Below are 25,036 nucleotides of genomic sequence, written 5' to 3' on the forward strand. Positions count from 1 at the left end.
GGACTTTCCTATGGTTTAGTCCAGGAACCCTGCCCAGTGCAGTCAGAGACACTCACATGAGCTCTAAGGAGAACTTCCCCCACGCAGGTTACAGTGCCTTACAGCGACCAAGAGTTGGAGCAGGGGGAGGAAGAACTTGTGAGCCATCCAGTCCTGCCACTTTTCCAGCTACTCCAAATGTTTCCAGGCACCAAAATGTAGCTGATGGTCTAGAAACAGAAACCAAGCCCTGTCTAAACCAGACCTCCCAAAGGGTCCAAGCAGAGCGCTGTAGCTAGGAGCCCTGGTGAGCACTGCATGCGCCCCCCGCCCCCCCCCCCGCCCCGCCCCTCCCATCTCAGTCTTGTGCTGGTCTGACTTGGCCTCTCATGAATGACCCCATGACAGATTCAGAGAGCAAGAATCGGGGATTTTGGTTTCCTGTTTGCATTTGGTTATAAAATCTGGGGTTCTCAAACGTTTTGATTCAAGGATGGGGCTTTTGTGGGGGAAAGGGGTTGGTAGCGAGGAGCCGGGATTTGTTTTGCCCATCCAATTTGTAAACTCTGGAAAGCGGTTTACCGTCTTTGAGCCTTCACTTCTTTAGGGCAAAGAGTGGGGGGTCAGGGTGGGCCGGGGGATGGCTGGGTGGTTCAGCGTGGGGGTTCCAAGCATAGAGCCCTGCCCGCAGAGGAGGCGAGAGCCAGTGCCACAGGGTGAAGCATCTGGTGGCAGGGACAGCTGTCTTGAGGCCCAGGGAAGGGACATACCAGCCCCAACCTGGCTCATCAACCAACAGACATGAGGAACAGCCCTGCCTAAGCAATGGGGAGGGAACAAGGCTGTGTTCATTCTGGGTAATGAAAAGTGTCATCAGTAAATGAAGAATCTGGTAATTACCCAGACGTCCCTGGGAGGATTTGTGAAGCCACAGGCAGTGGCTGAGGTCCTAGGGCTGAGGGGCAGGGAGGGAGAGGGTGGCAGGGTAGGTCTGTGAGCTAGAAGCTCTGTGCCCAGTGGAGTAGGCTCTGGCCCCTGCAGACAGAAACCCTGCCCTAGGGAAAAAGCCAGAAGCCATTCATTGGTTCAAGTCTGGAGCTGGGTACTTTGGGGTACCTAGTCCATAAAGTGGGGATTGGGCCCAGGCAAGGCTGGGCTCAGGGCAGGGGACTGACCAACTTTCTCTGCCTCATAGAACAGCTAGCCCCCAAGCATCACCTTTTCCTCTCTGAGCCTCAGTTTCCCTACCTGTCAGCAGGCACAATGATGAAAACCACCTTATCGACTCAAGAGGTGGGCAGCGCCCAAAGAGACCTGGACTGGAAAAGTACTTGCCAAACAGCAAAGAGCTCACAAGGTTGAGCCAGGAGAGACAGCCTTTGTTTTGCCCAAGGGGGCTCTGGAATCTTCAGGATCATATCTGAAGTCCCCTCTGAAACTCCTGGGCCCCTGCAGAGCCAAGCTCTGGTCCCCGTGTCCTATGGCTGCCCGAGTCTGACAGTGGTTTTTTTTCCCTAGTGTGTCCCTAAAGGGCTTCTGCAGGGAACGGGGTGGAGAGGGACAGGGGCAGAGGCCTTCTCTGTGAGAGCTCACCTGAAAACATGCGGCTGTGGGGCCATTTTAAGACATTATTGTAAATGATATATTCTGTCATGATTATTGTCGTCACTGTCCCCATCTGCCAGGTAAGAAAACCAAAGCACAGAAAGGTCAATGGCTCACCCGAGGTCACACAACAATGCCCCATCTCTGCTTCCCCTTTTGAGCCCTATAGTCCCCCCTTCTAGATCTACCACCAATTTCTCCTCTCTCTTATTTTCTGGTTGTCAGAGTAAAGAATCTCCACTGATATGCCCCTCCCCCTTTTTACGGCCAGGGAAACCGAGGCACAGAACAGGACTTTCTTCAGCAAGACATGGGCTGAGATGGAGCTTGAGCCCCTGTGGTCACCTCTCCTCTGTGCAACCGTGCCCAGCAGTCTCCCCATCCATGCCCCACCCCACTCCCCCAGCTCCATCTCCCCTGCCCGGGTGGGGTGGTCCCGAAGACCCAGTGCCGAGAAAGGGCAGTGACAAACGACTGCCCGGGAGAGATAATCCACTATTAAAACACGCCTGCTGTTCTAATTATAAAAGAGACCAAATTGGGTTTAAATTGGAATTAATTGGATGCCCCCTTATCCACGCCATCTATCTTGCACTCACCAGCCCTTCTGGACGGGTGGGATGGAAGGGAATAGAATCTCATCTTCTCCCCCACTGAACACACATCCCTGAAGGCAACCCCAGCCCAGCCCCCAGCCCTTAATCCCTTTAAACGTTTCAAGGAGCACAGACAATGGGAGCGGAGGTGCCTGGAGCCCTCCTCTGCCCACCTCGACAGAGGGGGATGAAAAGGGATTAGGTGATTCTGGGAGGCGGGAGGAGGGGGGAGTTACACCCCAAAGGACCAAGCTGGAAGGAAGCAGGCAGGCCCAAGTCAGCTCCAGTGTGCGTTAGAGTGTTGTGATGGGCTGGGAGATGACACCCTGTACATAAAGCAAGACCGGCCAGGGAGGCATTTGGGAAAAGGGGCTTTCCTGAGGGATTCTTGGGTTGGAAGGCCTTGATGGAGAGGGAATGAAGTTATCTAGCAAGCAAAATATGGGTCAAGGCCAACTGTGCTGAGTCTACTATTAACTGTTAGCTCCTTGTGAGGAAAGGGGAAGGCACCATCTAGAAAGCACTGTTGCCCTGTGGTCCTTGGCAGTTAGGCTTTATTGCAGAATGTTCTTCTTCAGCTGGGCTGGGCATCCAAGGTCTTTGCCATACTCGCCTTGTCAACCAAAGCACTTGCTACTCTCTTGAAGTTTTAAACTGGTAGCCCATGGGCCAGATTTCATTTGACCTGCCCAGTGTTTCATTTTATTTTTCATCTTGAAGGTCCTTAGCTATTTGGGGCACTCTCTCCATTTTTCCATCCCCATGTTTCTTAATTTCACCTTGTACTTGGCTTGCTTTACTCATTCACATCACCTGCTTGGCTCCTTCAGACATGTGAGTTTGCAATCCCTTCAGGATCATCCAAACCATCTGCTGTGGCTGATTTGACCTCTCTGCCCACCACCCCACTCCCGCCCAGGCTCCATCGCAACCTCATTCTCACTGCTTTGCTATAATACATCCCCCTCATAAATGCAGATCTTTCTGGTCCTTTAAAGCCCATTTCAGAGGGGCCATCTTTGACCCGCAGACTCAAGGGTCCCTATCTTCTCCAACCCCATCAACAATGTTCCCAGGGCATTTGCTGCTCCTCCCACTCTCCCCTTCCTGGGGTCATCTCATTTACTTGGGTTTCTAGAACACATTCTGGAAAGGATTTACTCTGTATCCCAATCTAGCAAGTAGCAAGAGTGGGGACATATGGTAGAGTGGAGAGACTGCTTGCTGCCCGGCTGCTAGAGCTTGAAGGGGCCCTCTGTATATAAAGCCAGGGACAGAACTCTGAGAGCAATGTGGGCAGGGAGCTGCCCCAGATGATCTCAAGTTCTCATGACAGCAGAATTCTGCCACATGCTCTACCTTCTGCCCTGTCGTAAACCCTTCCTATTTTAGTTTTCACCTGCTTCAGCATTTCACGTGTTGACCAGCCTGGTCTATAAGCCTCAAACACACACACACACACACACACACACACACACACACACACAGAGACACCCAAACACAAGCATAATGCCCTTGTACTCCCATCTGTCACACCTAGAATTCTGCCCTCTCTAAAGTTATCCTACATCTAGAACTGTATTCCTGATACATAAATCTAGAATGCTCCCCTTTATCCACACTGAAAACTCTTAGCCCTCAGCTAGGATTGTCTATTCTCCTATATCCACCCTGGACTCTGACCCATCTCACTATCTTTCCATTCCTTGGAACACCTCTTCTCTCATGGCTGAAATTAAACACTCCATTCCTATAACATTTTCTTCTCCCTCCATTACATCCATAACTGGCCCCTATACTCATCTAGAGTCCCCATCTCAAACCCCAAATTCATAACACTTAGAATACTACCATCCCATACACACATACAATAGGAGGCTCAAGAATTCTGAGGCCCCACTATATGACTGCCTCTTACCTTTAGCAGAGGCTGCTGTAGATCCTCATCCCCCCCCACCCTAGAGCACAAATGCTTTCAGGCTGAGTTTTATGGCCTGAGTGAATGGTATGGCTGTAGGAATATATTGGGACTCGTGTTCAACTGGGGGAGAATTCCTTCTCCTCTATGATTAGGTAAATATTTGCTTGATTTTCTCATTCTGAGCTTGGTTCATGGAGCATTTTAGGCAAGCTGAGGGTTGGGCACATGCTAGGGAGATCTTAGCTCCCGGTTGCCAGGAGAAAGAGAGAAGGAAAAACAGAGTACAGGCCAGGGGAAGACTATTTTCAGCCTCCTGGCCTTATGAACTGAATGGATATCTCACTCTCTCTTGCCACAGATGCCTATACTAAAACAAAGTAACATTCTTAAATACAGTAATCTATGAGAAAGCAGAAAGGGCTGGAATGCTCTTACTCAGAGAAACCAAAGTGAATTGGGAAGTAATACAGACACAAGCTTCAGGCTTCTGAAAGATGGGGTAAGGTATGAGTTACCAGCTGCAATGTGCCCTTGAAGAAATGAGTTAAATGAATTAACGTGAGAGGGACTGAGGCTAGGAGGAGTTTCCAACGTGGCTGCTAGATACAGATGGAAGAGATTGATCTCCGAGGAAGGTTCAACTGATAAGACAGACAAAATCTACTAGCCAACCATGTTTCCAGCAAATTTTTGTTGAGCATCCATTGTTTGGCTTAGTATGAAGAAGGTAGAAAGATAAGACTGTCATAATCCTGCCCCAGAACTGAGAGAGGAGGACAGAGAAGCTGAGGGGTGGGGCATTATTGTGGGCGGTGGAAGTGTGGACCTGTGTGGGGCCCAAGCATGCACAGATCAATAAAGTCTCCAGTGAAGAGGCCCTTTGAGCTGGGTGTAGAAGAATGAGGAATTTGCTAAACAGAAGAGTGGAGGTAAGGAAGGTAGGAGGTACAAAATATACAAATGCATAGAGGAAGGACCAAGCATGGTCATTGGCAAGAAGCCATGGTAAGAGGTTGGGTCTCACACTTAAGTAAGTGTCAAACTGGGGAGCCTCCTGACTTGTGTGGAGGCTCAAAAGCAGGTGTAATGTGGAGGTAGGAGCCCCAGAAACTGTGACTGTGATTCAGAGCTGAGGGTCTGCTCAAAGCCACAGTGGTAGGATGGGATGAGAGTGAATGAACACACTTGTGAACTAGCCTTGGTGATTCGCAGGCTGTGGGGATGAGACAGATGGAGGAGGTGATGACTCAGAGGCCTCTAGCACAGACAACCAAGTGGACAGGTTATACTCAGCATCTAGCTAAAGAAAATGAATGAGATCAGCCAGGATCCATACTGGCCAAGATGCACACTCTCTCTCCCACCCAAATATCAGCATCTCTCTCAAACACAGTGACACTCATAAATAAACAGGGTGCACACTGGGTAGGGCTCCAACCCTCCCCTAATTTTCCAGAAAGAAAATTTTAGATGGAATTGCCCAAAATACAAGAATCATCTACATACATTGGGAAGAGAGAGACCTGATTATATTTATGCTGCAACAGGTTTTTGAAAATCTTTCACTTTAAAAAGTAAATAATAAATGTATGAGTCCCGGGAAAGGTTGCGCAGAAGTGAAACCTCACCTCTGAGCCTGATGATTCTTCAGCACCACGGACAGCAACACACCAAGGATGGCCCCAAGTATGTAGTCTAGTAGTGAAGCACAGTGGGGCTTGAAGGTCGGAAACACCTACAATTGTACACAAATGTAACACATTGAGTCATTAGGAATTCAATATTGTAGGTACTTTAATATTATTATTTCCATCCTTAGGAGAACATAACCTTGAATGCAGGAAGCTTACCCTGCCACCACACAAGAGGGGAAAAACTAACTTCTGCATTGCTGTAGCACTCACCAACCTCCCCCATCATCTCCCAGTAAAGGCAAACAAGCTCTTTTGAGGTTTTGAGTATGATTCCTGGGACCACAAGACAGACCCTTTGAGAAGGAAAAGGGAGTGTGTGTTGGAATTGAGAAGGGAAAAACAAGCTGGCACCTTAGTGTTTTTGAGCCTCTGCAGCTTTTGAAGAGAACAGCATTTCAGGCTTCTTGGGAAGGAAGGATGTATGGACCTGAGCCCATTTCCAGAAAGCAGGACTCCCAGCAGGCTGGCTGTGTGAGGGCTGTGAGGACTAGTCACTGAATGGCAAGGTGAAGGTCCCTGTGGGGCCAGCTGGAAGGGAGAAGTAGAGCCTCTGTTAGAGCCACAAACCTTGGAATGGATTGCACACTCAATCAAGACAGAGCAAGAAGGAATGGGGAGGGGTCACTTCCTGCACCCAGTAAACAGAACCTGTTCTGCTGTTCCAGGACTCTGTAAGCCTGAGACATTTGTTCAGATTGAAGCTTGGGAGGATTCTTAAAAGTTGCTGATATTGGTTCATGAGTGCTGAAGCCAGGTTTAATTTGTTTGAAAAGAACATAGAAAAATACCATATTCCTATAGTCTATATATATTTCTATATATACCTCAAACATTGTGGAATAATTATGCTCTAATTTATTCATTCATTCATTCCTTCAATAAATATTGAATGTCTATGCTGTATGCCTTGCACTAGTTGTGATCTTGAGGATAACTAAAGAGCAAAAATTAACAATCTCTATCCTCCTGGGGTTTATCATCTAATGAGGGAGACAGACATTGGTCATATAATAACACAAATAAAAGGAAAGTTTCAAGCAAAATAAACATTTCTGAGAAGGAAATTTATCCAAAGTTATGCTTGAAGAATGCATAATGGGGAGTGGTACCTGATCTATAAGTAAGGGAGGTCCCTGAGAAAATGATGCTTGAGTTTAGAGGTGAGGAATAAGCTGGAATCATCTCGAAGAAGAGCAGTCAAGAAAGAGCTCCAAGACAGACCATCTCCTGATGGTCCCAAGGAGAAAGAAATTTCAGAGAGGAAAGGATACTTATAGGAGGGCCAGTGAGGTTGAGGTGGGAAGTGGAAAGGTGAGGAAAATGGTACCGGAGAGTCAGAAAGGAAACAAATTCTTCAGACCCTTGTCAGGCACAGGAAGAGCTTTGCCATTAACACAAGACCATTGAGGAGTTCTTGGAAGGTTTTGAGGTGGGGCAGAGAGCCTTGGAATCATGGCATTTTGGAAGGTACACGGTTTAGCCTGGATTCCTCTCAGATGCAGGATCTGAAGTAAAGACTCATGGGCAGGCAGTTTATCTGGAAAGCAGGTACCAAGGATGAAGGACCAGGTAGAGTAAAGAGAAAAACAGAAAAACCCAATACAAATATGCATTACTGAATTGTTTCCCATCATATAAAATCAGAGCTAATCTCATTGAAACTTTCTCAGGAGGATATGGCATACCTCTCAGATTTTTCCACATGATGGTCCACAGAAAGAAACATTTCTACATCAACTCCCATCTCCCTATTGGCCTAGCAGTGTTGACTCTCCCCTGCCATGCTTCCAGGTTGCACATGCCCTGTGCTGTGAAGATCTCTGCTGGGTTCCTATAATATGGCATCAGAGAAACCCTAGTATAGTAAGCAAAGAAATCACACATCATTTACTTGAGCTAAGACAGTGGAAACCTTCCTGGAAATGTTCACTGCAATCGTGGCTGGAATTAGAGAGAGGCTGAGAGGATGTTCAATAGGCATCTGGACCTTCTGATACATTCCTTTGGTCACAGAGTCTATTTTGGGTGAGGGAGAAGAGTGGTTTGAACCACAAAGGTAGTGGTCGTGCAAATAGAAGTGAGCTAGGGAGAAGTGAGAATGGAAGACCTGGGCTATAGTTTAGAGATTGTCTGATGAGCTGGCTGTGGACGGGCATGAAGGGAAAGGGCAAGCAAAAATGACTCATGGGTTTTCAGCAACTGAGTGGATGATAGAAATCTTGCTAATGGAGTCTTACAAAGGCAAATGAAAAGGAGTGGCCAATCAAAGAGGAAAGAACATGGAAGCCAAGAGAAGTTAAGAGTTTCAAAGACAGTGGTTAACCACTGAAGATGGAGTGGCATGTTAAGCCATCCCCCTACTATCACCAAAATATATCCATACTCTAATCTCTGGAACCTGTGAATGTCACCTTATACAGCAAAAAAAGGAGGGGGTGGTATTTTACGGATGTGATTGAATCAAGGATCTTGAGATGACGTGATTATCCTAGATTATTTAAGTGGGTCCTAAATGCGTGTATCCTCATAAGAGAGAGGCAGAGGGAGATTTGATACAGACCCAAGAGGAGGCAATATGGCCAGGGAGGCTGATAATGGGGTGCTAGGGCCACAAGTCAGGGAATGCCAGCAGCCACCAGAAGCTGGAAGAGGCAGGGAAGCAGTTCTCCTCTAGAGCCTCCAGGGGTGTGTGGCCCTGCTGACATCTTGATTTTGGCCCAGTGGAATTGCTTTCAGACTTCTGTCCTCTAGAAGTGAGAGAGGATAAATTTCTATTGTTTTAAACCACCAAGTTGGTAGGCATTTGTTACAGCAGCCATAGGAAGCTAATACAGATTTGTATAGAAAAGTGCTCACTAGATTTGGAAACAGGTCACTGGGGCACCAGCAGGATTAGATGAGGGGAATGAAGGAAAGGGAGAGTTCAAGGTTGGTACCTGAGTTTTTGGCTTAAGTAAGTAAGTGAGTACGTAACAGTGCACTTACTGAGATGGGGAGCAGGATCAAAAGTTCCATTTTGACAATGTTATGCTTGAGAGCAATATAGACATTACTTCTGCTCAGAAGACTATGGTTAGGTGAAATCAATCCCAGTTGCTCCTGCAGGATCTTGAAAAAGGCAGGGGGACAATGCCTCCTGGTTCACACATAGAATGAAAACTGGGAAAGGTGCCTTAGCCCTCATCCAGTGCATAGTGAGTGAGCATGCCCATGACCATAGAATTCTTCCCTGTGCCAGAGGGAGTGCCAGCTCATGCCAGTGGTGTCCCTAAGCATTCCAGAAATAGCAGTTAGTGCCAGGGGTTCCCAATGAATGCAAGGCAAGTTAACTTGATGCTGTGGAAATAGGAATGCATGAGAAGAGAGATAATGGAGGCAGAAAGGATGGACAACATATTCCAAGGGGATAACATTGGTATACTGAGGGAGGAAGATGAATGCGGGCAGTGACTGTGTGTGCCAGAGGAATCACATGGCATGTGGATGAACCATGGGGGCCAAGGATTAAACATGTTGAGGCCGTATGTTGTTGGACTAGCTATTCTTCAGCGGGAATGAAATCCAACTGCCAGGGCCAGGTAGGGCACTGCCAGCACTCAGGCTCCAAGAACCCAGGGCTGCTGCAATCCTGCCTTACACCTGAGTCCTCCTCTTCAGGTGGAATTGAAAGGATACTTTTGTCTCTTGAACCATCACGATATACGCATAGGATAGGCTCCTGTTAAAAATGGTCAGCTGTCCCAAGAACCAATTCTTGGAAGTCTCAGGAGGTTCAGGGGCCCCTGATGCCAGAAGGTGTAAGGCCCCAAGAACACGTACTCCTGAGCAGCCTCCTATAAACTATCCTTGTTTAGTTTTTCCCCTCCATTTAACATACTTGGGATGGGACTCCTTCCTTGCTCTTATCCATCTTTAGGAACCGGTAAGGAGAGCAATGTGAAAGGGAGACCAGATGGCTGTAAAACTGCCATAAGGCCATGAGAATTTACTGAGTTCCAACTGTGGGTCTGGGCCTGGGCTTGGAGCTGGGGAGGTCAGTGTGTGCCAGGAATGAAAACCAGCATATTACACATCACAGGCAAAGGGGGACAGAGTGGTGTGGCTGGGGTGTCAGCAGCCAACAGCTTTCATGGTGATTTCACACCTGCCTTTTCCTTTCCCCTATATGACAGTTATGCTGAGCAGGAATTCTCCATATGCCCATTCTATAGATGAGAACACTAAAGCTCATGGAAAGGGAAGTGACCTGCTCCTCCCCATGGCCCAGCATTCTTCTCTTTATAGTTTGCTGCCTCTGGAGAAAAATAAGACATGATCTCTGGCCCTGTCCTCTCCCCTAGCCTCCAAAATTTTGCAAAGTCCTCTACTGGACTATTTCTCAAACGTTGAAGAATCTAAACTCTTGACTCCAAATCAGTGGTGTAGGGTGAGCCCTGAGATTCACATTTCTAAGAAGCTCCCCAGAGATGCTAATACTGCTGACCCTTGGACCCCGTTCTGAGTGGCCAGGCTCCATACCAATATACCATCTACCCCATCTCAAATGCGTTCTGTTTCAGGACTGGAAGCTTGGTAGGGAAGGTCAGGAGTAATCGAGCCAACCATACCCAGCCCATCATTCTTGATCTCTACCCACCTTGTGGACAAGCCTCACAGGTTGTCTTTGAGGCTGCCCCTGTACTTTCAGACTACCCCTGTACTTACAGACTACCCCTGTACTTTCTCTGTTTCCTTTAAAAGCCAATTCTCAAGTTTTCCTTAATCCCGATGCGGGGGAAAGATTTGAAGGCAAAACGACATGATTTCTAAGGTTTGCTCTCTAATAATCTCACCCAGTCATATTATTTATCAATTCATTCACCTACTCACCCACCAAGTTACCGTATAGACATTGACTTAGTGTCTCTTGCGTGCTTTCCCTTGGGTGTTCATGTTTCCCCATCAATAAAATAAGGCTTTGAGCTTGAGTCAGTGGTCTCTACCCTGCCTGTATATCAAAATTACCTAGAGAGATGATTTATTCTATTGAGCTATGATGTATACATACTAAGAGTCACCAATTTTAAATGTATAATTTGATGGGTCTTAGCAAACATATACAGTCATATAGCTACCACCATAATCAACATATAACATTTCCATCACTCAAACAAACTTCCTCATAATCTCTTACAGTCAAACACCCACCTCCAATTGTGGCCTCTAATAACCATTGGTCAGCTTTCTGTTTTTTCGAAACATTATAGTTTCAAATTTTCTGACATTTCCTATCAATGGAATCATACCAAATGTATTCTTTTGTGTCTGGTTTCTTTAACCCAGCAAAATGCATATGAGATTTACCCATGTTGTTGTGAGAATGAAGAGTTAAGTCCTTTGTATCGCTGACTAGTACTTCATTGTATGGATATACTACAATTTGTTTATTCATTTCATCTTGTCCATCAGTTGATGGACACCTGGGTTGTCTTCATTTGGCCATTAGGAACAAAACTGTTATGAACATTGAAGTAAATTCTTCTTATGAACATGTTTTCCTTGGGTAAATACCTTGGAGTAGGATTGCTAGGTTGGGTTGGGTGTACGTTTAGCTTACAAGTAACTGTTGACCTGTTTCTCCAAAGTAGCTGTACCATCTTACATTCCCACCAGCAGCAAGTGAGAGTTCCACTTGTTCCACATTCTTGCCAACATTAGATATCAGCAGACTGTATCATTTTAGCCATTCTAGTGAGTGTGTCGAAGTATCCCATTATGGTTTGAGTTGTATTTCCCTAATGAGTAATGACCCCGAGCTCCTCTTCATGTGTTTATTTTCCATTCTTTTATCTTTGCTGAAAAATCTATTCAAATCTTTACCCATAGTTTGAATTATTTATCTTCTTCTTATGAAGTTGTAGGAGTTTGTTATAAATTCTGGATACAAGTTCTTTATATTTTTCCTCCCAGTCTATAGCATGACTTTTTATCATTAAATTTTGAAGAACAAAGCAAGTTTTCTTTAACTTGGAATAAGTCCACATTATCAACTTTTACTTTATGGTTTGTGCTGTTTTTTAATCAGAGATTTAAATTTCTAATAAACCCAAGGTCATAGTGATTTTCCACTGTGTTTTATCATAAACGTTTAGAGCTTTAGCTCACATCTTTAGGTTTATGATCCATCTTGACTGAATTCTTTTGTGTGGTGTATAATATTAACCGAGATTCATTTTTTGGTCCATGAACATCCAATCGCTCCAGTATCATCTGTTGAGAAGATTTTTCTCTCCCCATTGGATTATTCTGGAACATCCATCAAAAATCAATTGACCTTATATGTTTGGGGCTATTTCTGGACTCTATTCTGTTCCCTTGAGCTAGATACCTATAATTATGCCAATGTAAGAATGTCTTGATCATTGTAATCTAGTAGTAGAGCTTGAAATCTGATATAACAAGATTTCCAAGTAATCTGGTACAGTTAGATATCCAAGTTTGTTTTGTTTTTCAAAATTGCTTTGGCTTTTCCTTTTAATTTCCATATGAATTTTAGAATGGACTTATCAATTTCTCCAAATATCTATCAGGGATTTTGATAGCAAATGCACCAGCTCTGTGAACACTACTGAATCTTCTGATTCATGAATATAGTATGTCTTTCCCTTTTGTTTAGATCATTTTTAATTTCTCTGAGCAATCTTTTATAGTTTTTAGTATATAGGAATAACATATTTTATTAAATTTGCTCCAAAGTACTTCATATTTTTCTTGCTACTATAAATGATATTGTAATATTTAAATTTTCATCTATTTATTTTTAGTATACAGGGTTTTAAAAAGTGAACCTTGAATCTTGTTACTATGCTAACCTCATTAATCAATTCTAGCAGGTTTTTTATTGAACCCTTTTTTACATAGGCAAATGGTCATATTATCTGCAAAAGAGATCATTTAATTTTTTTTCTTTATAATATATAAGCCTTTTAATTTCTTTCTCTTGTCAGTTAGGACCTCTATTACATTTTCCACAGAAATGATGAGAGTGAAAATTCTTGCCTTGTTTCCAACATTAGGAATAAACATTCAGACTTATGCCATCAAGTGTCATGTTAACTGTTGATTTTTCATAGATGTCCTTTCTCAAGTGTGGAAGTTCCCTTCTATTCCTAGTGTGCTGAATTTATTTTGTTTTTAAGTTATGAATGAGTATTCCATTTTCTTAAATGTTTTTTCTGTATCTATTAAGGTAATCATGTGTTTGGGGGATTTTTTTTTACTCTAGTAAGTTAGTGAAATACATTGATTTTTGAATGTTAAAACAACCTCACATTCTTGAGATAAGCTATACTTAGTCATGATGCATCAACTTTTTCAGATATTGTAGATTCAGTTCACTAATATTTTGTTAAAGTACTTTGCTTTTTGTTGACATGGGATGTTGGACTGTGACCTTCCTTTCTATAATATCTTTGGTTTTGGTATAAGGGTAATGCTTGCCTCATAAAAGGAATTGGGAAGTGTTCCCTACTTTTCCATTTTCTGGAAGATTTTCTGTAGAACTGGTATTAATTTATCCTTAAATGTTTGATATAACTAATCAATTAAGTCATCAGAGGCCAAGAATTTTCTTTAAAGGAATGTTTCTGACTAGAGAATCAGTTTAAAAAACAGATGTGGGCTCTAAAATCAGGAATAAGACAAGGATGTCCACTTTTACCACTTCTTTTTCAACACTGTCCTGAGGAATTAGATCATATAAAGAAGTCAAAAGTATCCAGATTGGAAAGGAAGATGTAAAGCTATCTCTACTTATAGATGACATGATCTCATGTATAGAAAACACTAAAGGATTCACACACACACACAATTAAGATTATTAAATGACTTTAGCAAGATGAAGAACACAAGACTCATACACAAATCATCTGTATTTTGATATACCAGCAAAGAATAATCAGAAAATGAAATTAAGAAAAATACTTCCATGTATAATAGTGACAAAAAGAATACTTAGGACTAAATTTAGCTAGAGAAATGCAATACTTATTTATACACCAAAAATGACAAAACATTACTGAAAGAAATTAAAGAAGACCTAATTTATGGAAAGACATCCCATGTTCATGAATTAGAAGACCTGGTGTTGTTAGGATGGCAATACTTCCCAAACTGATCCACAGAGTTAGTGCAATTTCTATCAAAATTCAAACTGCTTTTTTTTTTTTTTGCAGAAAATTCATATGGAAATATAAGGAATTCAGAATAATCAAGACAAAGTTGATAAAAAGGAACAAAATTGGAGGAACCACACTTCCTGATTTCAAAACTTACTATGAAGCTACAGTAATCAAGACAGTGTAGTACTGGCATAAGGTTAGACATATAGATCAGTGGAATATAATGGAGAGTTCAGGAACAAGCTCATACCTTTATGGTCAATTGATTTCCAACAAGAGTATGAACATCAATCAGTGGGAAAAGAATAGCCTTTTAATTTTTATATTATTTTTAAAAGATTTTATTTATTTATTTGAGAAAGAGAGAGCACAGAGGGAGAGTGACAGAAGCAGACTCCCTGCTGAGCAGAGAGCCTGATGTGGACCCTGAGATCCAGTCAGGACCCTGAAATTGTGACTTGAGCCAAAGGCAGATGCCTAACTAACTGAGCCACCCAGCTGTCCCAAGAATAGCTTTTGGGGGCTTTAACATTATATAACATTATATTATACATTATATACATTATACACATTATATACATTATATACATACATACATTATTATACATTGTATACATTACACAACATTATATAACAAAATAGCTTTTGTTCCTTTTTTAAATTTACATTTAGTTAATTAACATAGTGTATAATTAGTTTCAAAGGTAGAGTTCAGTGATTTACAGTTGCATATAACACCCAGTGCTCATTCCACCAGGTGTCCTCCTTTATAATGCCCATCACCCAGTTTTTCCATCACCCCACCTCCTTCCCTCCAGCAACCCTCAGTTTGTTTCCTATACTTAAGAGTCTCTTATGGTTTGTCTCCCTCTCTTGATTTCATCTTGTTTTATTTTTCCTGGGTTTGTTTCTTTTGCTAACCAGAATCACACTGTATGTATTGTTCTTTGATGTGCTTGTTGAATATATTCTCAGCTTGGCACACTCATTTTATCCATTAGATATTTCACATAAATAGTGTCACTATTTGAGTTACTCAATTCTGCTGTTATAGTTATGCCCACTTTTGTGCCCAAACTTGAGCATAGGTGTTGGAATTTGAGGGGAAGAGGGCCATTTGAGCCCTTGGCAATCTGCAGTGGAGGCGTGTTAACTTGGCATTAAGTGGATGGCAGGCAGTGTTCACTGACTTGGGCAGGAGGGCAGCTGGACTGAGGATTTGGGACCCACAGGCTGATGGCATTGTGTGTGACAGGGATGTGGCTGGTTTTGTTTTTAACTTTTGTTTTTCTGGGAAATTCTCTCCTTTTATTCTAAGTGAAATCTTTGCTGGATAGAGTATTCTTGCTGTAGATTTTTTCCATTTAGCACTTGGAATTTATCATGCTGTTCCTTTCTGGCCTGCAAAGTTTCTGCTGCAAACCCATGGGTACACCATACCATGGGTATGGGGTTTCCCTTGTATGGCACTGCTTTCCTTTTTTTTTTTTTTTGCTACTTTTAAAATTCTCTCTTTATCACTACTTTTGGCCATCTTATTTACTTCATGTCTTGGTGCAGACCTCTTTGATTTGGGGGGGGGTGCTCTCTGTGCCTCCTGGATCTAGATTTTTCTTTCCTTCCCCAGATTCAGGAAGTTTTTAGCTATTATTTCTTCAGATAAATCTTCTGCCCCCTATTCTCACTCTTCTCCTTCTGGGATCCCTGTCATGCAACTGTTATGCTTGACAGTGTCACTATGTTCCCAGAGTCTATTCTCCTTTTGCATATTCCCCCTCCCCTCATCTGCTCAGCTTGATTACTTTCTATTACTCTGTCCTCTGAGTGGCTGATCTGTTCTTCTACTTCCTCTTGTTTGTTATTTATTCCAGGTGGTTTGTTTTTATTTCCATTCAGTGAGTTCAATAGCTCTAATCAGTTTGTTTTTTTTTTTTTTTTTTTTTTTTTTATCTACTATCTCTTGGTGGAGGGTCTCATGGAGGTTCTGCACTTCCTTCTGAATTCTAGTGGGTTTCTTTATGAGCACTACTTTAAATCTACTATCACTTATCTCCATTTTGTTTAGGTCCTTTGCTCTGATTTTGTTCTGCTCTTTCATTTGGGACATATTCCTCTGTCTCCTCATTTTGTCTATTGCTTTGTCTGTTTCTCTGTATTGGGAAAGTCAGCTATGTCTCTTGCACTTGAATATAGTGGCTTTATAAAGAAGAGGTCCTGCAGTGCAATGTCTCCTTTCACCAGAAAATTGTGCCTCAGGGGTGTCTCCTATGTATGTTGCTACAGGGGTGTCCTACCATTGTGGCAGAGCTGTGTTTGCCTTCAGTCCAGCCTGCAATGGCTCTCTGTGTGGTCAGAGTCTGGTGCCTGTGGTGTAAGTGGTTGATCCTTTGCTGTCTTAGGCTTGAGTTGAGTCAGAGCAAGCATTTCCCAAAGATGAAGTAGCACTAAACTGTAGGCCCTTTCCCTGTGTGGTCCCCCAAGAAGTTTTTGTTGGTGGGAGGGCCCTGCAGTCAGACTAGCTGCCTGCCCCCAACCCACTGCTGGGGTCACAGTCAGATTGGTGTGCAGTTATCCTCCCCTCTCCCTGGAGTAGGACTCACTGTGGGGTGGCGCTGACCCCTGTCTAGGCTGCAAGCATACTGCCAGGCTTGTGGCACCGCTTTGATGGGTTCTTGCCAAGAGTAATCAGAGCAGGTGGATCTGCTTCACTGTGGCCTCTTGTCTACCTTGGGCTGCGAAGTCTGTTCTGTCAGTTTTTGAGTTGCTTTCTGGGTTATTTATGCTGATGTGGGTGTTCGTTAGGTGGCCACACACCAAGAAGTCAGCCTAGGGTCATCCTACTCCACCATCCTCCCAGCAACCCAAGAATAGCTTTTTAAAATGGTGCTGGGACACCTGGATATCCTCTTACAAAATAATGAATGGACCCTACTTGTTCCATACACAAAAATAAAATGCATCAAGACCTAAATGTGAGAGCTAAAAGTATAAGATTTTTTGAAGGAAACATAGATGTGAGTGTTCTTGCCCTTAGATTAGGCAATGATTTCTTAACTATGACACCAAAAGCATAAACAACAACAACCAAAAAATAGATAAATTGGACTTCATCAGAATGAGAAACTTTTGTGCATCAAAAGACACTATAAGAAAGTGAAAAAATAATCCATGGAATGGAAAAAAATATTTGTAATTATATATCTGACAGGGGTCTACAAATCAGAATATATAAAGAACTATTACAACTCCATGATAAAAAGACAATCCAATTTTTAAAATAGGCAAAGGATTTGCATAGACATTACTCTGAAGGTATACAAATGGTCAATAAGCATGTGAAAAGATCTTCAACATCATTAGCCATTAGAGAAATGCAAATCTAAACCACAACGAGATATCACATCACATCCATGAGGATGGCTATTTAAAAAAAATAAAAGAAAAAAGAAAAACAAGTCTTGGTAAAGATGTAGATAAACTGGAACCCTTGTACATTCGTGGTGGGAGTGTAAAATGGAACAGCCACTGTGGAAATAGTTTGGCAGTTCCTCAAAAAGCTAAAAACGGGTTGCAAGTATATAACCTAGAGACATGAAAACACACATTCACACAAAAATTTACGAAGGAACTTTCATTGAAACATTTGACAATGGTCAAAAAATGGAAACAAGCTTAATGTCCATTAACAAAATGTGGTACATCTATACAAGGGAATATTTTTAGCCATAAAAATGGATGAAGTACTGGTCCATGGTGAAACTTGGATGAATATTAAAAACTTATGCTAAGTGAAAGAAGCCAGACACAAAAGGCTATACATTGTACAGTTCAATTTATATGGAGTCTTCAGCATAGGCAACTCCACAGAGATGAAAAGTTGACTAGTAGAGTCAGGGGTTGGGGGAAGGAGGAAATGGGGAGTTATTAGTGGGTACAGGGTTTCTTTTTAGGGTGATGAAATGTTCTAGAATTAGAGGTGATGGTGGCACAACCTTGTGAATATGCTAATAACCACTAAATCATACACTTTAAGATAGTGAATTTTGTGTCACATGAAATTTTATGGTCTATGAATTATATCTCCATTTAAAAAATAGATAGGGTGCCTGGGTGGCTCGGTGGGTTGGGCCTCTGCCTTTGGCTCAGGTCATGATCTCAGGGTCCTGGGATCGAGCCCCACGTCAGGCTCTCTGCTCAGCGGGGAGCCTGCTTCCTCCCTCTCTCTCTGCCTGCCTCTCTGCCTGCTTCTGATCTCTGTTTGTCAAAATAATAAATAAAATAAAATCTTTAAAAAAATAAAAAATAGATAAAAGACAATCCAGAATTTTTATTTCTTCTGGAGGTTTGTGCATTATAAGTATTTTCTTTATATAATCTAAGTAGTCAAATTTATTGCCCAAAGTTTGCTTATGATATTCTTGTGTTATCCTTTCAATATCTATAGCATCTATGATGGTCTTTTATTCTGTATTTTGATCATTTGTTTCTTCTTTTAACCACTCCTCTTTTTTCCCCCATGATTAGTAATTGTCAATTTTATTGGTATTTTTAAAGAACCAGCTTTTGAATTCTCTCTTTCCCTTCCACATCACCATTTACTTAAAAAAAAAAAAAAGGATTTTATTTATTTGAGAGAGAGCAGAGCAAGAGAGCACAAGCAAGGGGAGTGGCAGAGGAAAATGGAGAAGTAGCTTCCCAGTTGAGCAGGGAACCCAATGTGGGGCTCCATCCCAAGACTCTGAGATCATAACCTGACCAAAAGGCAGATGTTTAACTGAGTCATCCAGGTGCCCCACTCTCTTTCTACTTTAAAAAAAATTCCTATTGTCTTTATTGTTTATTTTCTCTTGGTTACTTTTAATTTTCTCTTCTTTTTCTAGTTTCTTGAAGTAAAACTCAATATATTGATTTAAGACTTTCTTCTTTTTTCCAGTATAATCATTTAATGCTACAAATTTCCCTCTAAGCACTGCTTGAGATGCACCTAATTTGTCTTAAAATGTTCTGTTTTCATTTTCAACCAATACAAAATATCTTCTGATTTCCCTTTTGAACTCATATATGGTCCATATAAGCTTATTTAAGGATGTTACTTAATTACCAAATATTGGGGGCTTTTCCAGATATCTTTGCATTGTTGATTTCAAATGTATTTCTGTTGTGTTCAGAGAACATGCTCTGTTTGAGTCCAATCTTCTTGATTCTGTTTTATGATCCAGAATATGCTGCTCCTTACTAAGTGTTCCACAAGCACTTGAGAAGAATGTACATCCTGCTGCTGTTGAGTGGAGTGTTCCATAAATGTCAATTAGGTCAAGTTGATTGATAGTGTTGTTAACCTCTTTTCTATTCTTACTGATTTGTTTTGTGTACTTGTTCTGTCAATTACTGAGAGAGGAACGTTGAAATTTCCAACTATGTAGATTTGTCTATTTCCTTTTTTAGTTCTATAAGTTTTTATTCCATACATTTTGGACTTCAATGTTCAGTGCATATGTATTTAGGATTATAATGACTTTTTGATTAATTGACCTATTTATCATTATGGAATGTCTCTCTAACCCTGGTAATATTCCTTGTTTTGAAGTTTATTTTGTATGATTTAATCACTCTAGATTTCCTTGAATTAGTTTGAGTTGTATATATTTGTTCCATCTTTTTAGTTTTAACCTGTGTCTTCATAGGCTTTTTATAGATGATGTGTAGTTGTGTTTTGCCTTTTAACCCTATCTTAAAAGTTCTGCATTTTAACTGGAATGTTTAGATCATTTTATATTCAATGTAATTACATATATTACTGATTTATACTTACCATCCTGCTATTTGTTTCTCATTTGTCTTATGGTTCTTTGTTGTTTTCATTCCCTTTTATTAGGTTTGGGGTGTTTTTTGCTTTATTTTATTTGTTGTTGTTGTTGTTGTTGTTGTTGCTAGAGTCTGCATTATACATGTTTAATTTATTACAGTCTACCTTCAGGTAATATGATACTACTTCATATAACCTGTAAAAACCTTGTAATATCTACTTCCATTTCTCTTCTCCCATCCTTTGTAGATTGTCACCATACATGTTACTTCTACATATGTTTTATATTTGTTAATTATTTTTATGGAGAGGCTGGGGGAGAGGGGCAGAGATAGAGGGAGAGAAAGACTCTTAAGCAGGCTCTAGGTTCAGCATGGAGCCCCATGCAGGGCTTGATCTCACGACCCTGAGTTCATGACCTAAGCTGAAATCAAGAGTCAGATGGCTAACCAACTGAGCCAGCTAGACATTCCATTTCTATATATGTTTTAAATCTTAAGCACATTGTAATTATTTTATCTTGGAATAGTTAATGATAGGCCCACAGAGAAAAGTAACAGGGACCAGATTTACCCTTTGACTCAACACAATAATTTTTTTTTTAAATAGCAGACCCAATATAAGAAGGAATATTTTCATTTATTTATTGGCATTAGTGTATGTACTAATTTTTTATTGAGGTAAAATTCACATATCACAGAATTATGAAGTGTACAATTCAGTGGCATTTAGTGTGTTCACAATGTTGTATAACTACCACTTCTCTCTAGTTCTAGTTTCCATACTTTATCCTAAGCACCTGAAACTAATATAACATTGTATGTTAATTATGTTGGAATTAGAAAAGTAAAAAGTAAAAAAAAAAAATTTTTAATTATGCTAAGAAGCCAGAAACTAAAGGTCGTATAGTTGAATGATTCCTTTAGATACTATATCCAGAATTAGAAAACCCACAGAGACAGAAAGCATATTAGTGGTTACCGGGGTAAAGGGAGGGGGCTGTGATCATTTACATGTGTGGATGTTTATGTTCTCTATGATGAAGCAGCACCTTAAAAGACACTAGACATCAAGCAATAAAGGAGAATAATCTCTGAGAAATGAAATGAACCAAGCCAGCTCTGCACTTGTTGTGGCTTATTGCCTTGAAAGAGTTTTTGGGCCATGGCCCAGGAAGGGGGAATCCAGGTGGAGCCTAGTAGATTCCTTGAATGGAGGAGACAAACTAAGCATCCAGGGAGATGAAGGCAGTAGAGTTCTCAAGTCAGAACAGCAAAGAGAAAAGTGCTGCACAGAAAGAGAATCCTGGAGATCTGCAGGGGGGTGGGGGGCCTTACATATTCAGAGAATCCTGATTAGTGCATGTACACATGCATTTTTCACAATATGAAAAGATTAGAGTGCCTAGAGTCACACAGAGGCAGACATAGTGCCCCTTTTCATGTGCCAGACTGGAAAAACTGATGATACATGAGTAGAATACTCAGGAAGCTCTTACCTTAGTACTAGAGAATAATTAGCACTCATCTGAATGCTGCTCTAGATTTGTGTAGCAAATCATAAAAGTAAGATTCAAAAGGTTCAAACCCTTTGCAAGTAATTTAGCTGCATCATCTCAGAAAAAAAAAATAACAACATTATTGGAATATAAAGATATCCAGGACTTAACACTTAACTTAAAATTCATAATGTTAGGGCACCTGGGTGGCTCAGTGGGTTAACCCTCTGCCTTCAGCTCAGGTCATGATCCCATGGTCCTGGGATTGAGTCCTGCATTGGGTTCTCTGCTTGGCAGGGAGTCTGCTTCCTTCTCTCTCTCTCTCTCTGCCTGCCTCTCTGCCTACTTGTGATCTCTGTCTGTCAAATAAATAAATAAAATCTTTTTAAAAAAATTTGTAATGTCTGGGATTCCATCAAACATTACTAGGTAGGAAATAAAAAGATTACTAGGCATATACAAAAGCAGAAAAACAATATCCATATTGAAGAGAGTAATCAATTAACTGAAAAAGATCTAGAACTGACAACAGATGTTAGGATTAGCAGACAAGGACATTAAAACAGCTATTATAATTATATCCCATATGTTCAAGAAGTTAAGTGATGCATGAATGTTTCTAAAAAAAAATTAAACATCTAGAATTGATAACTATAGTGTCTGAGATGAAAAATTTCAGTGTCTGAAATGAGATTAATGACAGATTAGGCACAGTAGAAGAAATAATTGTGAATTTGAAAGCATAGCAATAGAAATTATCCAATATGAAAACTATTAAAAAATGGCAAGAGTATCACTGAACTGTGGGACCCCAAGCAGCCTAATATATAAGTAACTGGAAACCTCAAAGGAGAGGAGAAAAGGGATAGAGGGAACCGAAAAAATATTTGGCTATAATAGCCAAATAATATCAAACATGATGAAAAATATCGAGCCATAAATCCAAGAATCCAAGTGAATTCCAAGAATAAGATACATAAAGAAAATAAGGCATATCTTCATCAAATTCCTCAAAACTGATAATAAAGAGGACATTTAAAAAGTGGCCAGAGGGAAAAAGACACTTTACATACAGAGGAAAAAAGACAAAGGTAATATTGTAGATCTCTCACCAGAATATTGAGAGCAAAAAGACATTGGAATGCAACTTTCAAATTGCTGAAAAAAAATTGTCAATGTAGAATTCGGTGCCCAGTGAAAATATCTTTTAAAAATGAAAACAAAATCAAGATGTTTACAGACTTCTGAAATGGTCTAAACACCATAATTGGATGGCAGAAATCATCAATCTGAATAAAAAAGCAAAACCCAGTTATATGCTGCCTATAAGAAATGCACCTTAATTATAGACATAATTACCTTAAAAGTAAAAGGATGGCAAAAGATATAATATGCTAACATGAAACAAAAGAAAGTTGGAATGGCTATTTTAATATAAGAAAAAGAAAATTTCAGAGCAAGAAGAAAACCCTCTCTGTACTCCCTTCTCAGTTTTTCCATAAAGGTAAAGTCTAAATGAAAAAAGGGACAGCATTTGGTAGCATATCGGAATTTGTGGGATGTTGCTAAAGCAGTACTTGGGAAGTTTATAACAATAAATGCCCATGTTGAAAAGGATAAAGTTCTTAAGTTAATAAATTCAGCTTCTCCCTTAAAAAAAAAACAAAACAAACAAACAAAAAACAAAAAACAACAACAACTTGGGGTGCTGGGGTGGCTCAGTTGGTTAAGCAGCTGCCTTCAGCTCAGGTCATGATCCCAGTCAGCGTCCTGGGATCAAGCCCCGCATCAGGCTCCCTGCTCAGTGGGGAGCCTGCTTCTCCCTCTCACTCTGTTGCTCTGCCTGCTTGGGCTCTCTCACTCTGTCAAATAAATAAATAAAATCTTTAAAAATTAAAAAAGAAAACTAGAAAAAGAAGAGCAAGTAAACCCCAAAGTAGGGAGAAAAAAGGAAAATAATAAAGATCAAAGTGTAAATTAATGAAACAGAGAACAGAAAAAGAATAGAAAAATCTGATGAGACCCAAAGTTGTTCTTTTGGATCAATGAAATTGCTAGATTCTAGCCAGACTAATTGGAAAAAAAAAGATAATACATAAGTGACCAATATCAGGAACCAGGGAAGTGATTTCACTATAAATTATAAGACATGAAAAGAATACTAAAGGAATGTTATTTTTTAAAGGGTTTTATTTATTTGTTTGAAATAGAGTGAGAGAGCACAAGCAGTGGGAGCAGCAGAGGGAGAAGCAGGCTCCCTGCTGAGAAGGGAGCCCAATGCTAAAACCCAGGGCCTCCATCCCAGGACCTCAGGATCATGACCTGAGCCAAAGGTAGACACTTAACCCATTGAACTACCCAGGCACCCCAAGGAATGCTATTTTTTTTTTAAGATTTTATTTATTCACTTGACAGAGATCACAAGTAGGCAGAGAGGCAGGAAGAGAGGAGAAAGCAGGCTCCCTGCTGAGCAGAGAGCCTGATGTGAGGCTCCATCCCAGGACCCTAGGATCATGACCTGAGCCAAAGGCAGAGGCTTTAACCCACTGAGCCACCCAGGTGCCCAGGAATGCTATTTTTAAAAACAACTGTATGACAATAAATTCAATAACTTAGGTGAAATGGATAAATTCCTTCAGAGATACAAATCAGCAAAGCTCACTCAAGAAGAAGTTGATATCCTGAATTACCTTCTATCTATGAAAGAAATTGAATTTTTTTTCCCATAAAGATAACTCCAGGTCCAGCTCTTTTTAGTGGTACCTCAGAAGTGTAGAAGAGTATCCTCTCCAAGTACTGGCTAACAGAAATGTATTGAAGTGGACAGTGAATGTAAACTTCATACCTTTTATGAAAGCAGATGGCCACAGAAGTTGCTGCTAATGGTCTAGGTGAAGATTGTAGAATTACATGGTCCAAATCAGTGGCAGTGATGACAGAAAAGGCTTTCCCGTGAAGCAGAGAGTCTTGACCCATGGCCATGGCCACCTGCTGCTGAGGAAGGGGCATTCTTGCTACAGATCATGGAGGACAGGAGAAAGAAAGTGGAAATTTGTTCAGGGTTTCATTGTGCATGCCAATCTCAGTGTTCTCAACTTAATCATTGTTATAAAAGCGGGGGGGGATATTCCTGGACTCACTGATACTACTGTACCTTGTCACCTGGGACCCAAAAGAGCTAGCAGAATCTGCAAATATTTCAATCTCTCCAGAGAGAAGATGTCTGCCAGTATGTTTTAAGAAAGTCCCTAAACAAAGAAAGAAACCTAGAGCCAAAGTGCCCAAGATTCAGCATCTTGTTACTACATGTAACGGAGTACCCAACACAAACATTGGGATTGTTTTGGAGAAACAGTGTACTAAAAGAAATCACGAAGAGGCTGCAAAATATGTGACATGTAGGGCCAAGAGAATAAAGAAGGACAAAGAAAAACACCAGGGATAGATTGCCAAGAGAAGGGGCTGTCCTCCCTGACAGCTTCTACCTCTAAGTCTGAATCTAGTCAAAATTGAGATTTTCTAAGAGTAACAAATAAATAACATCAGATGAAAAAAACAAAAAAAAAACAAAAGATAACCACAGGCCCAGATGGCTTCACTGGTAAATTCTATAAGGCATTTATGTACAAAATAATATTAATTCTACAGAAACCCTTCCACAAAGTAGAAGAGGGAACACTTCTCAGTTCCTTTTATAAGGCAAGCATTACCCTGATACCAAAATCAAAGACATTATAATAAAGAGAACCTACAGTCCAATATCCCCACATCCATAATA

The 25,036-nt window shown here is 41.0% G+C and overlaps 1 pseudogene across 1 annotated transcript in view; it reads left to right on the forward strand.

Moving 5' to 3' along the window:
* LOC309859355 (small ribosomal subunit protein eS6 pseudogene) overlaps window positions 1–24,703 on the forward strand; it is a 123,342-nt pseudogene extending 98,639 nt beyond the window's left edge. Inside the window, exon 3 of the transcript in view lies at window positions 24,066–24,703. The product of the transcript in view is annotated as a small ribosomal subunit protein eS6 pseudogene (transcript). The remainder of the gene's footprint in view (window positions 1–24,065) is intronic.
* The last annotated feature ends 333 nt before the right edge of the window (window positions 24,704–25,036 follow it).

This window comes from Mustela nivalis (genome assembly GCF_964662115.1).
Source record: "Mustela nivalis genome assembly, chromosome: 2".
Classification (NCBI taxonomy): Eukaryota; Metazoa; Chordata; class Mammalia; order Carnivora; family Mustelidae; genus Mustela; species Mustela nivalis.